We start from the raw sequence: 14,300 nt of genomic DNA, 5'->3' as shown, positions 1-14,300 counted from the left end.
ATTTACACACGTTCACAAATAAAGAGAAAAATGTTTTCCCTCAACAGACTGTTTAATAAATATTTGGGGTCCAGTGTGTTTAGGTGTGGAATTACAGGCCCCTGCATCCAGAAGCTGTTCAGTACAACCACAGTCCACAGCAGACCACAGCTCCACAGCAGATACATTACATTACATTACATTACAGTCATTTAGCAGACGCTTTTATCCAAAGCGACTTACAATAAGTGCATTCAACATAGGTAGGGAACGAAAACTACTAATCACCAGAAGTCTTTAGTGCATTTTCTGCAAAAACAAGCAACCAAGAGTATACCTAGCGCTAAGGTAAAAGTGCAATATATCAGCTACCTATTTCCTTAAACAGATGAGACAAAATAGCTAAATCAAATGAGCATGAGCTAAAACAAATAAGTGTATCGACTAAACAAGATCCAATAAACAATCCAATAATCCAATAAACAATACAGCAATAGAAAACAAGCGTTCGTACAACTAGTTAACAACAAGTAGGTCAGGCAGAGAGGAAGGGTAGTGTTTCCTGAAGAGGTGAGTTTTCAGCCTGCGGCGAAATATGGGCAGTGACTCTGCTGTCCTAACATCAGTGGGAAGTTCATTCCACCACTGTGGGGCCAGAACAGAAAAGAGTCGTGACCGTGTGGATCGGCCAGAAGGACCCTTGAGTGACGAGGCAATCAGTCGCCCCGAGGTGGCAGACCGAAGTGGTCGGGCAGGGGTGTAGGCATCGACCATAGCCCGGAGGTAGGAAGGAGCTGTTCCTTTCACTGCCCTATTAGCCTGAGGCTACGAGCTCAATCCATGGTCTTGAAGGGCGGACCCAAACACAGCCGCCTGGATTTGTGCGTGGCTTCCTATTGCCTCACCAATCTATGTCCCCGCCTCCCCTCCCCTCCCCCCCTCGGAATGTGCACGGAGCACGCTGACGTCACCAAATTTAGAGCGACGCCCCTCTGCACTCTGATTGGTTAGGAGATAACAAGGTCCAAGACCATCGTTCTTGCATCGCTCCCCCAGGCTTTTTTTCTTTTGTAACAAAAAAAAAAGCCTGGGTTTCCGAGGCTACTGCCCTATAGGCTAGCACCAGGGTTTTGAACTGGATGCGAGCCGCTACGGGGAGCCAGTGTAGAGAGCGGAGAAGGATGGTTGTGTGGGAGAACTTGGGGCGGTTGAACACCAGGCGAGCCGCAGCTTTCTGAACAAGCTCCAGAGGTTTGATGGCAGATGCCGGAGCACCAGCAAGGAGGGAGTTGCAGTAGTCCAGGCGGGAGATGACGAGAGCCTGGATGAGCACCTGGGCTGCCTTCTCCGTGAGGAAGGGGCGAATACAGATACCTGTAAGTGCTAAAACATAAACGGGAAAATCTGGTTCTCTTTCCTGGGCATAGACCTCTATACCCACATAAACATATATTACAAATAACACATATAAAATTAATATATTACTCTCTCAATATACAAACAGTTAAGGTGTGTGTGCTTATGTCACTTTCAAGTGCTCAAATGTGGTGTTTTTTTAATCACTTCTACCCTTAGCTAACTGGAGTCACCCAGGGCCCCCTTAAGCTAGCTCTACACTAAATATCAGACGAAAATAGAAGCTCTACAAGCACACGGTGCGATACATTGTGAGGTGTTGTGGCGCGTTGTGATCTTGTAGATATGCCCTTTTTGCTTCATGCGGGTTCATGTGGTTTAACTGTGTTGTGTAAGGGGTTAACACCAGTGTCGTGTGAGAGCCAATGAGAACGCTTGATATACAACGTACATGTCATGTGATCATATGCCGGCTTGATGTGAAGTAAACTGAACAGAACCTCTCTCTCTGCCTCGTTATTATTAGACTAGGATAATAACGTAACATGGTGTCAGAATAAAGTAGACATTAAGGAAAGTGTCTGGAGTCTTCCGCCTCCGAGTGAGAAGTGGGACGCTGCCGCAAGTCTGCAAGAGGAACGGACGGAGCGAGTGGCAACAACAGCTAACGTTATGGGCTAACTGGAGCTAAGGAAGCTAACAGTGTCCACAGAGGAAAGCCATAACAAAACACGACGAAAGACACGTCGGAAACGAACGAAAACAACGACCGGGAGGTTGTGATAATGTAACATAAAAGTTAAAAAAGAAGAAAAAAAAAGTTTGAAAAAAAAAAAGTTTTGAAAAAAAAAAAGGAGAGAAAATGGACGGAGACGGCCAGGCGGCGCCAGCAGCACCAGTAGCAGTAGCAGCTGCAACTCCAGTAAGCAGTGTGCAACTGACTCCACCAGGCAAGTTTGAATTCAATGATGCAAATGAATGGCCAAAGTGGATAAGGCGTTTTGAACGCTTCAGAATAGCTTCAAGCCTGGATAAACAGTCACAAGAGTATCAAGTGAACACATTGATGTACACACTAGGGGATGAAGCTGAAGACATACTGAATGTCCTGCCCTTGGATGATAATCAGAGAAAGTCTTATGAAGATGTGAAAAAGGCTTTTGAGAAACACTGTGTGAGCAAGAAGAATATTATTTTTGAGCGTGCACGTTTCAACAGGCGCAACCAGGAGCCTGGAGAAAGTGCTGAGGTATTTATTACTGCTGTCCATAGCCTAGCTGAGCACTGTAATTTTGGACATCTCAGAGAAGAACTCATTAGAGACAGGATTGTCGTTGGTCTCAGAGATGCAAAACTGTCTGAGTCATTACAGATGGACTCTGAACTGACATTACAGAAAACTGTTGCTAAAGTGCGCCACAGTGAGGAAATAAAAAAGCAGCAGCCAATGCTGCGTGGCAGCTTAAATGACAGACAGTCAGACAACCTGGATGCAATAAATGCAAGGCGTTGGACACAGAGAGGCCCAAAAGGACAAAAATACAGCTCACAAGCCAAGCCTGAAAATACATACAATGACACAGGATGTGGACGTTGTGGACATGCTACAAAGCACCCCTGGAAGGATTGCCCTGCAAAAGAGGCAGAATGTCGCAAATGTAAACGAAAAGGACATTATGCCCGCAAATGCCGGTCAGCCGGTGGCATCGATGACATCACAGAGGAATATTCAGACGATGGAGAAGAAATTGCCTTTCTAGGAGAGGTGATAATTGACATGGACAATGTTGAACATGAGTGGAGAGAAGCTCTGGAACTGAATGGTGAGACAATTGAATTTAAAATAGACACTGGAGCTGGAGTTACAGCTATTCCGGGCCACCAATACTCCAAAAAGAAGCATGGGGCATTGCAGCCACCAAAAATACCCCTGTATGGTCCAGGCAGGCAGCGCCTGGATGTGCAGGGACACTTCAAAGGAAGACTGGAGATAAGGAATAAGACAACAGAACAGGATATCTACGTGGTGGCCAAGCTGATGACACCACTGCTGGGGCTTCCAGCCATTGAGGCCTTGACACTAGTGAAAAGAGTGCACACAGTTCACGTGGGTGAAGATGTCATGAAGAAATACCCCATGGTGTTCAAAGGGCTGGGAAAGCTGAAAGACCCATATAAAATTGAACTGGAACCAGGGGCCACACCACATGCTCTGTCTGCCCCACGTCGAGTTCCCCTGCCACTGCGGGATAAAGTGAGGACAGAATTGGATCGCATGGAGGCGATGGGTGTGATATCGAAGGTCACTGAACCCACTCCATGGTGTGCAGGCCTAGTGGTTGTACCAAAAGGGAAATTAAAGGACAAACTGAGGCTGTGTGTGGATTTGACGCCCCTTAATAAGTGGGTCAAGCGAGAGAGACATATCCTGCCAGCTGTGGACCACACACTAGCCATGCTCACAGGAGCAAAAGTATTCACCAAATTGGATGCCACGTCAGGGTTTTGGCAAATTCCCTTGACTGAAGACAGTGCTCTACTAACCACTTTCATAACCCCATTCGGTCGCTATTGTTTCAACAGGCTGCCGTTTGGGATCTCCTCAGCCCCAGAACACTTCCAGCGACGGATGACACAGATGCTGGAGGGCTGTGAAGGAACAGTATGCCACGCCGATGACATATTGGTGTTTGGCCAGGATCAGGCTGAACATGATGGCAGACTGCACCAAGTTCTCAAGAGACTGAGACATGAAGGGCTAACTCTAAATAAGGAAAAATGTGAGTTTGCCAGGAGCAAAATAATGTTCCTCGGACATCGTATCACCACAGAGGGAGTCAACCCGGACCCAAGCAAGGTAAAAGCCATACTGGAAATGCCAGAACCAACCTGTGTTGCTGACATCAGACGAGTGATGGGCATGGCTAATTACCTGGGCAAGTTCCTCCCTCACCTCTCATCATTCACACGACCTCTGAAAGATCTTCTGTCTGAGAAGACAGAATGGTGTTGGGGAGCACCGCAGCGGGAGGCTTTTCAGAAGCTGAAGACAGAACTCAGCTCAGCCAAAGTCCTTGCTGTATACTCACCCAGTGCAGAGACACGCGTGTCAGCCGACGCGTCGTCCTTCGGTCTTGGAGCCGTTATGGTCCAGAAACAGCCAGAGAGCGGTGACTGGAAACCAGTTGTATTCATCTCCAGAGGTCTGTCTGATGCAGAGAAACATTACGCTCAGATTGAGAAGGAAGCACTAGCAGTAACCTGGTCATGTGAGCGCCTGCAGTCGTACCTGCTTGGCATGAGGTTCACCCTCGAAACGGATCACAAACCTCTGCTGCCATTACTAAGTACTAAGGCGCTGGACGCGCTCCCTCCTCGAGTCCTGAGATTCCGCTTGAGACTGTTGAAATTCACTTATGACATTGTACATGTGCCTGGAAAGCAGCTCATTACTGCAGACACATTATCACGAGCACCAGTGGAGCACACAGCCACTCAAGCAGAGAAAGAGCTAGAAGCAGATGTCCAGATTTTTGTGGATGCAATCATACAGTCTCTTCCTGCTACTGAAGCTAGACTGCAGCAGCTTGCAGAGAAGCAGAAAGAAGACCGCATCTGCAGTTCACTAATCCGCTACTGTCGTACAGAGTGGCCTGAAAAAGTCCACCTGTCACCTGAAATGGGACCTTACTGGAAGGAGAGACAAAATCTGTCCATGGCTGGAGATCTTCTCCTGAAAGGACAAAGGATCGTCATCCCCAGCTCATTGAGGGAAGAAATGCTCAACGTCCTCCATCAGGGCCACCAAGGCATAGTCAAGTGCCGTGCCAGGGCCCGTCAATCGGTCTGGTGGCCAGGACTTTCAGCTGACATTTGCCAGAAAGTTGCAAGATGTCTCTTATGCACCCAACATAGAACAACACAGAGAGAGCCCCTGCTGACAACACCTGTACCTGAGAGACCATGGCAACGTGTAGGGACAGACTTATTCATCTGGGACAAGAAGACCTACCTTGTAGCAGTTGATTATTTCTCCCGTTACATTGAAGTTGCCCACCTCAATGTTGCAACAGCCAACACAGTCATAGCAGCTCTAAAGAACATATTTTGCAGGCACGGGGTTCCGGAATTTCTTATGTCTGATAATGGGCCACAGTATGCATGTGCTCTCTTCACAGACTTTGCCAGTGAGTACGGATTCACTCACATCACAAGCAGCCCACGGTACCCCCAAGCAAATGGAGAAGCGGAGCGGGCCGTGGCCACAGTCAAGGGCTTGTGGAAGGAAGGAGGAGATTGTGCTAAAGCTCTGCTCAGTTATAGAGCCACCCCTCTGGAGAATGGCTATTCTCCAGCACAGCTCCTCATGGGGAGACAACTACGGACCACTCTACCTCAGGTAACCAAAGCCTTGTCTCCAAAATGGCCCAACATCAAACAGTTCCGCAGCATGGAGATGCAAGCGAAGAGGAAACAAGAGCAACTCTACAACAACCGCCACAGAGCGCACACTCAGCCAGAACTGCGCCCAGGTCAGAGTGTGTGGATCACCACAGAAAACACCCACGGGACAGTCATACAACCGACAGCAGCCCCAAGGTCATACCTCGTCAGAACAGAGAATGGACTGTTGAGAAGAACCAGTACGCACCTGCGTGCAACTCATCAGCCACCATCTGACACACACACACACACTCCAGTTGTCACAGACTCTGGTAGTGCTGCCAACACTGCAGGTGACCCACACGCCACACCACACTATGTCACAAGCTCAGGGAGACACTCCCGTCCACCCAAGAGACTGGACTTATAAAGATACAACGCTGTGATTAAAAAAAAAAAAAAAAAAAAAAAAAAGGATTGTAGGAGGAAGAAATGTTGATGCATTGTAAAAGTACAAAGAACAGTTGAAAGTGCATTTGGGTTTAAAGTAATTGCATGTGTATTATTGATGCCAAGTTACTGGTTCAGAAGATTTGCAAGTTGATGTTTATTGTTGATAAAAATAAGAGGTATTTTGTTGATTGTTCATTGCTAACATAACAGGAATGTTTCTTACTTAAAAGGGGGAGATGTTGTGTAAGGGGTTAACACCAGTGTCGTGTGAGAGCCAATGAGAACGCTTGATATACAACGTACATGTCATGTGATCATATGCCGGCTTGATGTGAAGTAAACTGAACAGAACCTCTCTCTCTGCCTCGTTATTATTAGACTAGGATAATAACGTAACAAACTGCAGTGCATAGTTTAACATCTCCACTCGGTTGACTTTGCATTGTGATGGGTTACAAACTGAAAATCAGGTAAAAAGGGAAGGAAGTTGAATCCGGTGGAGCCTACTTGGTTCTGTCCTGTTGTATTATTTACGTCCCCACTGGAAACCAGTAGCCTAACTAGAGTAACTCTCAGAGGAAGATTTTTCAACTTTCAGCTGTTTTGGACCGACCACATTTCTTCCCTAAAGTCACAATGTATTTGCATGACATTTTTGGTCCTGATACTTTTTTCCTCTTTGTACGCACGTTTATCGAAAAATCTTGAAAACATTGACAGTATTTTTTTTTTATAATAATCAAATTGGCTACTATCATGTGGAGTAAACCGGATGTAGATCTGATTAAGTGAATCATGTAATGGCAATGGCAAAACAATATTACTTTTGTTTATTTAATGTGAGTTGTTTTAGTTGTCTGTCCATGGTGGAACTGCAAATAGTGTAATCAATTCAGTTCGAAAATGCACTATTATGAATTATGGAAGCAAACCAACTTCAGTCCGCACCTTTTTTTTTTTTCTTAAAAAAAACAATATATTTATTATTATTTTTCGGGGGGGGGGGGGGTGCAATATATAGTTATATTATCCTTCCTCAGTAACCCAGGGAATATATCATTCCAAATTCTATATTGTTGGTTATATTGATACTTCTTTAAGCACACCTGTAAAGGTTACTTAACATTTTCGACTTGACACACATTACACATTATTACTGATTAATTATCAGTACCCTTGTATTATAAACGAATTTCCTACTTGTATTATACCTTGTTTCTATTATACCTGTAACCTTGTTTTTATAGTTTGGACATCGTTAGCACAATCTGGCAAAACGTATGCCACACCATTTCACTGCATATACTTGTATGAGCATGTGATAAACAAAACCTCTCGATTCTATAAACTTTACAAAGCAAAACTGACGTACTTATGAACATTTTAAATAGGTCCGAATGAATGAAGATTAAGTTAAGTAATTATATTCTTGTCCAAATATCACTCCTTTTCTGCACCAATATTGTTAATAACCCAATGTCTTCCTCTATGGGGCTGAATCAGAAATAATAGTTATAGAAATTATAATGTTGCTATTAGGACCTAACACAGCTTAATACAAATCCTTAAAGCCAAAGTAATTCAACTGATTCACTTATAAGGATAGTAACTACTGTAGACTCAGATAATTCGCTGCAGTTTTGTTCTTTGAATTTAAATGAAATATTGGAAATGTAATTGAGCCAAACCATGTAGTACCTCAATCTATTTTTAACATATGTTTTCTGTGAGACTGTGAATTGGGGCCGTTGGATGGTTTCCGGGAGTAGATTACACTAATCTAATCTAGATACAGATCTAATCTTTCTCCTCTCTTCTCTTTTCCACCTGTCACTCGGTTACAACCCTGTCGCGAGGAAGAAGTGAGTGAGCGGAAGGGCAGCTACATGTGGGCAATTTTGTGTGCGTGTCTTAGACTTCCTTATTGCTACAGATTTGATTTGCGCCCAAACAGCAACACACAAGCACATTTTGTTAAAAAAAAAGTTATCTAGTAATCGTGTAATATAGTGTGATACAGATAATCTGTTTTAAAGATTGAGAGTTACTTTTCAGACTCTCAATCTTGTAAGATGTCTATTTATGCCGCGCCAGACCCAACAAATACTGTGATATATAAAAAAAGAAGAAGCCAGACAGGTGACACTGAGGACAATGTCTACGAGAGCGTGGACAATGTCAGGAGTAATGAAAACGTCCCTGGACCACAGGAGGATATGACGGGGAACACAGCAGGAAAACGGGGTGAGTTTGACGAAGTTGTGTGAATTCTTGTCAAGTGGATGTATTGGTTTTAGTAGGAAAGTAGGAAAAGTGTTTAATGTACAAAAACAAGGCAGTGTCTTTCCTGCCTTTCATTGATTCAAATTGACTTGCAGCACAAAACAAATATGTGTATTTAAGTTTATAGGCCTACTGGTTATCCTTCATTAACATTCCTTTGATGTGTAAACATCTTTTAATCGGTTTATCGGTCTGTCCGAACTTCACTGCACCTTCATGCTCCCCAGACCCCTTCTGATTATGGTGATTATGTTTTGCCTATAACTCTTGAACCGTAGGTCGTACAATCAACATCTTTTTTTACCTGGATTTCTTGGATCAGGACGCAACTCATAAGACCTGTTTGTGCCAGATTACATTTTCTGCCATTGTGCGTTTTCTTCAAAACACACTTTTTGCTACTACTCCTGAAGATTTTGTCCAAAACTCACAGAGATTGGTGCGCATTATCTCTGGGGTCATCAAGATGTATGAGTCAGACTTTTTTAGATCCCATTCCAATTGGCTAAGACTGCCTTCCAAAGTTAATGGGCCCTGGGTAGGCACCCTGGCCTGGCGGAGACCTGTGCTCAGAGGAGCACACTTGTAGTTGAAAAATGATATTGTCCTCACACATTAGAAGGACATTATCAGCCACCAGAACCAGGGACGTGTGTTTTCAATGAGTGCAGCGTGGTTAACGTGGAGTTTGAAGTTAAATGGGCTTATAGGATCAAATGAATGTGACTCAAGCAACTTAGAAAACTGCCTTGGGTGCACGCAAAAGGCAGAGTAGATGTGAAGGGGTATTTAAATTGAAATACATTGAACATTGAATATTTATTAAGCAAGAATTTACAGAAAAAGTGGTCAGTTGCCTGCACTTATAGGTCAGATACTTGTATGTGCTGTAATTTCATCTAAATGAAAATGACCCAAGACCTTCTGATGGGAGATGGGCTGAAGATGATGTAAATTTAATGTAATTTGCTGAACATTAGACATTAGAGACATATAAAGTCAATACATAGTCGGTTTAGATTCTGCAGTCAGGGTTGATTGTCACTGTGCTCTGTCACTGTGCTCTGCAGTCAAAGTATGATCACACATAACCACTTCAACACTATACTTGATTGACCAGAGTCCCTCAGGGGTTTATACTAGGACCACTCCTTTTTTCACTCTAAACCAAATCTCTCTCCACATGATCTTTCAGATTCATGTGGTTAATGTGTGTGTGTGTGTGTGTGTGTGTGTGTGTGTGTGTGTGTGTGTGTGTGTGTGTGTGTGTGTGTGTGTGTGTGTGTGTGTGTGTGTGTGTGTGTGTGTGTGTGTGTGTGTGTGTGTGTGTGTGTGTGTGCATGATTTAGAGGGGTACACACCGACTTTGTCCTGGGTCCACAGAGTTGTGAGTCTTTGTCAAAGTGATTTCTCTGATTCAACGTGGGAATAGAGTTTATTGGTACAAAGTTGTTATTATTTCATTCAAATTTTCTTCTGGCACAAAACGTAACAAGTTTATGTCGTTCAGTATCATTCGTTTGATGTGCAATAGTGTTTTTAGGGAAACTGTTGGTAAGGTTGAAGCCCTTTGGGGGAAGCTAAAGGACTTTTGTACATTTAGACTCTTGTTTTTGTTTCTCAGTTTCTGCACATTAAGTGGCTGTACTTTCCTTTATATCCAGGACAGCGCTCTAAAACACTGAGAAGGGATCTCAGAGTTGTTGCTACTGTATGTGTCTGGGGATGCTGTGTCTTATGCTGTCTGTTGGGATCATAGTCCTCGCCATGCACTGTGAGTACCCCATGTCACGACAACACTACCACATCACTCATTCAAGGAGTTTGTTGCCTGAAAATTACTAGCTGTAGCAAATACAAAGGCCTTAACCCAGGCCTTGACTCTTTTTAAACTAATTCTTAACACATTGAATGCCAAAAACGGTCCGGACCGTTTTTGAGGGTCCAAACGAGAAGTGCCGAAAACGGTCCGGACCGTTTTTGACCCAATTCTATTTTTATACATGTGGGCCACGTGGGGCGCTAAAACGAAACTTTGACATCACCCAACCAGTTTCTGAGAAGAAGAGGCTGGATGTGGCTCCATGTCAAAAATCCTTCCGGTCGGCGTTTTCAATGTTATCTCCTTGATTAAAAGCTTAATATCTCCATTTCTTTTTAATGTGGTGGAAACGAGCCGTTTTCGATCGGCGATCACGCTGCAATGGAGGGTCGCGTTGGAAATATTATTGTTCCAGGCGTTAGTCGGGACCCTCCGCCGTCTCGCACGCACGCTTTGTTTACATGCATTTCCGCGTCGGGGCTTCTCACAGCACGAAATGTATAACGCAAGTGGATGGAAGAAATGCTGGCACTCAACGTATAATATTTTAATAAACCTCTGGCACCCAATGTGTTAATTATTTACTAGAGTAAAGTATTTTGGGGTGTATTGTTGCATTGCATCTGAAAAGAGCGGTGAAAGTGGTGTTAACACTTTTCCACATAAAATAATGAAATAGCTCTTGTGTCTCAAAGAACCCTATCGTGCTTAATGTGTGATAGTGTGTATTCCTTGCAGCCTACTTTATTATTATAATGTGATGAGACCTACTGTAATAACATACGTAGACACAAAATCAGGTTCTTTGAGTTTCTCTCTACTTCTCCTCTTCCACACAGACGGTAGTGACAACAGTCTGTGTTGTCACATTGTTTTGTCTTTTACAGATCATTCAGCCACTGACTCGATGAGAGTCCAGCATAATATCCAGTTAGAGTCGATGTATAAAAACCTGACCCTGGAGAGAAACAGCTCACAGTCCAACTATAACAGCTTACAGTCCAACTATAACAATCTGAACAAAGCATATGTCCGGTTATGTAAAATCAACCAGCTTATTACAGGTGAGAGATGTTACAAACATTGTGATTGAATATGAAATACTTCATTATTATTTATTATTATTATTATTATCAGGGATGTAGTGGTAATGTACCATTATGTCATACGTCTATAATGTAATAACAATAATGGTCTGGGCTACCTGTCCAATATTTAGCTAATGATAGTAAATTATTATGTGTGACGTTTGTGAACAAAGACTCACAAATCTCAATATCATGTTGCTGAACTATGCAAGCTGGCTGCTTGTGTACTGTACCTGACCTAGTGTGGTGATGGTCTCTACGCCTCATTTCACTGATCTCTAAACTACGGATTTGCTAGTAGATGTAAAATCACCTATTTCTGACAATTCTCCTTTTCTTTCTTTTTTTCACTTTTATGACTTGTTCGTTCCATTGCTAAAACTCCTGTTTGATGTTAAGACAAGCCGTGTCCCAGTGGATGGAGGAGTTTTGGATGCAGCTGTTATAACAGATCCACTAAAACAAATACTTGGGAGGAAGGTAGAAAACAATGTCAGAAGACAGGAGCAGATCTGGTGGTCATCAATAGTAAAGAAGAACAGGTGTGTGTGTGTGTGTGTGTGTGTGTGTGTGTGTGTGTGTGTGTGTGTGTGTGTGTGTGTGTGTGTGTGTGTGTGTGTGTGTGTGTGTGTGTGTGTGTGTGTGTGTGTGTGTGTGTGTGTGTGTGTGTGTGTGCGTGCGTGCGTGCGTGCGTGCGTGCGTGCGTGCGTGCGTGCGTGCGTGCGTGCGTGCGTGCGCGTGTGTGCGTGTGCGTGTGCGTGACATGGTTGCGCACCCGCAACCATGTCACAGGTGTCCATTACCCACATAGATACATGTGATGTAATTAAAGTTAAAACCTGAATGTAGGGAAAACTAATTACGGTTCAATTGTGCACAAATTATCAGGAATTCATCAGAGATTTTAGCCCTCGCTATTCATCTTGGATTGGTCTGAACAAAACTGAGGGAAAATGGACATGGGTGGATGGAATAGCACTGACAACAGGGTGAGACATTATATTATACATTTTCTATTGTAATTCTATCAAAGTCTGTATGTGAGTGACTCAGTGGATGAGGTTAAAATAATGTTGTTTACTCTGCAGGTACTGGCGCAGAGGATGGCCTGATAACCATACCAAATGGAACTGTGCAGAAATGTGGCATATGGAAGGAAACTGGACAAATGTGCCATGTAAATCTCACAAAGTGTGGATCTGTGAGATGTGATGTTCCTCTTAACTTCAGCGATGAAACTGGTGGTACAGCTTGACAACAGTCTCCTCCACACTGACTGTTATTGTAGCACTGGAGCACCCCAAGGATGTGTGTTCTGACCCCTCCTGTACTACCTGTCCACTCATGACTGTGTGGCCATGACACACACAGCTCAAACTCCATCATATTCTGCTGATGATGACACCAACATCATTGGGTCTGATTACAGACAATCTGGGAACCCATCATCAAATAAAAAGGAAAAATAGCGCCCTCTGCTGTTTTTCACTTTTGCATTTGACTCTGGGCGGAGGAATTAACTAGACACATGCTCACTGGAAACCGGGGTTTGGACATGCCTTCAGCCCTCCACTTCCGGTGGTGCGCCTATTTTTTCATTCCCACTAACAATATTTCTCCACGGAACACTAACACCATTTCTCCCAAAGAACATGGATCGTTTTGGTTATAAGCCCACTTGTTTCTATGATGAAAGAACAAGTTAAAAATCTTTCCGTGGTTTTGTCGCTATTGTTAAAGGTAGGGTAAGTGATATTTTTTGGTTAAAACAAAAAGTATTTTGTTAAAAGGTTAAAGCACTATATTCTGATAGTGATCATTGCTATAGACTGTTTTTTCGGTAACAGATGTCTCCCTGTCTCTCCAGCTCTTTAATAAACAGAAAATACATTTTTCGTTAGGTGTCAAAATCTCAACCAATCAGGAGAAAGTACCCATTTTTTATTAGTATAGTGTTCCAGTTCCAATTTTACCTGCTCATTTCTTAGTGTCATCACTTCCAATTTCACTTGTTTAATCTGTATCCTGATTGAGTTCTCTGTCCTGGTTGGATAAACTTGGAAATGAAACTGAAACTGAAACGAAAATGCATTTTCTGTTTAATAAAGAGGTGGAGAGACAAGGAGACTCCTAATACTGAACAAACACTCTATATCAATGAGTACTATCAGAATATAGAGCTATTTAACAATTATTTTAACCTACGCAAATCACTTACCCTACCTTTAAATGAGTTTTGGTTTGTTTTCAGTGGGAAGCGAGAGCACATATGTAAATCCCGCCCATTACATTAGATTGGGTAAAGCGCTGCCTGCTTCCTGATCTGAAGGCCCGCCCACTTGTAGCCAATGTGCATAGGATCTCAACACGGCTCCTGACAGATTCAAGCGCAGCTCTGAATCTGTTCTTGAGAGATTAGATTACAGATAAAAATGAGACAGCCTACAGAGAGGAAGTGAGAGCCCTGACTTTATGATTTCAGGATAACAACCATCGGCAAAACACCTACCACATACATCACTGCCTGATATGGAAGATGCTCCCCCCATGACCTCTAACAGATGAAAGGAAGTGGAGACGCCTTTTTTAAAACATCCTGTTACTTAAACTCTCTATACTTGTGTGAAACGGACATGAGTTGGCTGAATGCTTTTTTTCTGTTTACACTAAATCTCTTCACCAAAATTAGCTCACTAGGTGTGACATTGTGATGCGTAAGCTTGCAGATATGCAGAAATTAATATGAGTCATTTAAAGGCCATAGATTAAAAGTTTATTTATTCCTATTTTTGGAAGTTTTTCTTTTCCTCAGTTGGCCATTCTGTCTGCACTGGAAATATACTGCTCTGTGTTCCTGTGCTGAAACAAAGGACTGCAGAACCGTTTAAAAGATTTTTCTGAAATTGAATTTGATTCTTGAAATTGTCTAGTGTTTA

The sequence above is a fragment of the Gymnoscopelus braueri genome, assembly GCF_963280865.1.
Source record: "Gymnoscopelus braueri genome assembly, chromosome: 11".
NCBI lineage: Eukaryota > Metazoa > Chordata > Actinopteri > Myctophiformes > Myctophidae > Gymnoscopelus > Gymnoscopelus braueri.
Note: the sequence above shows the minus strand (reverse complement) of the source record.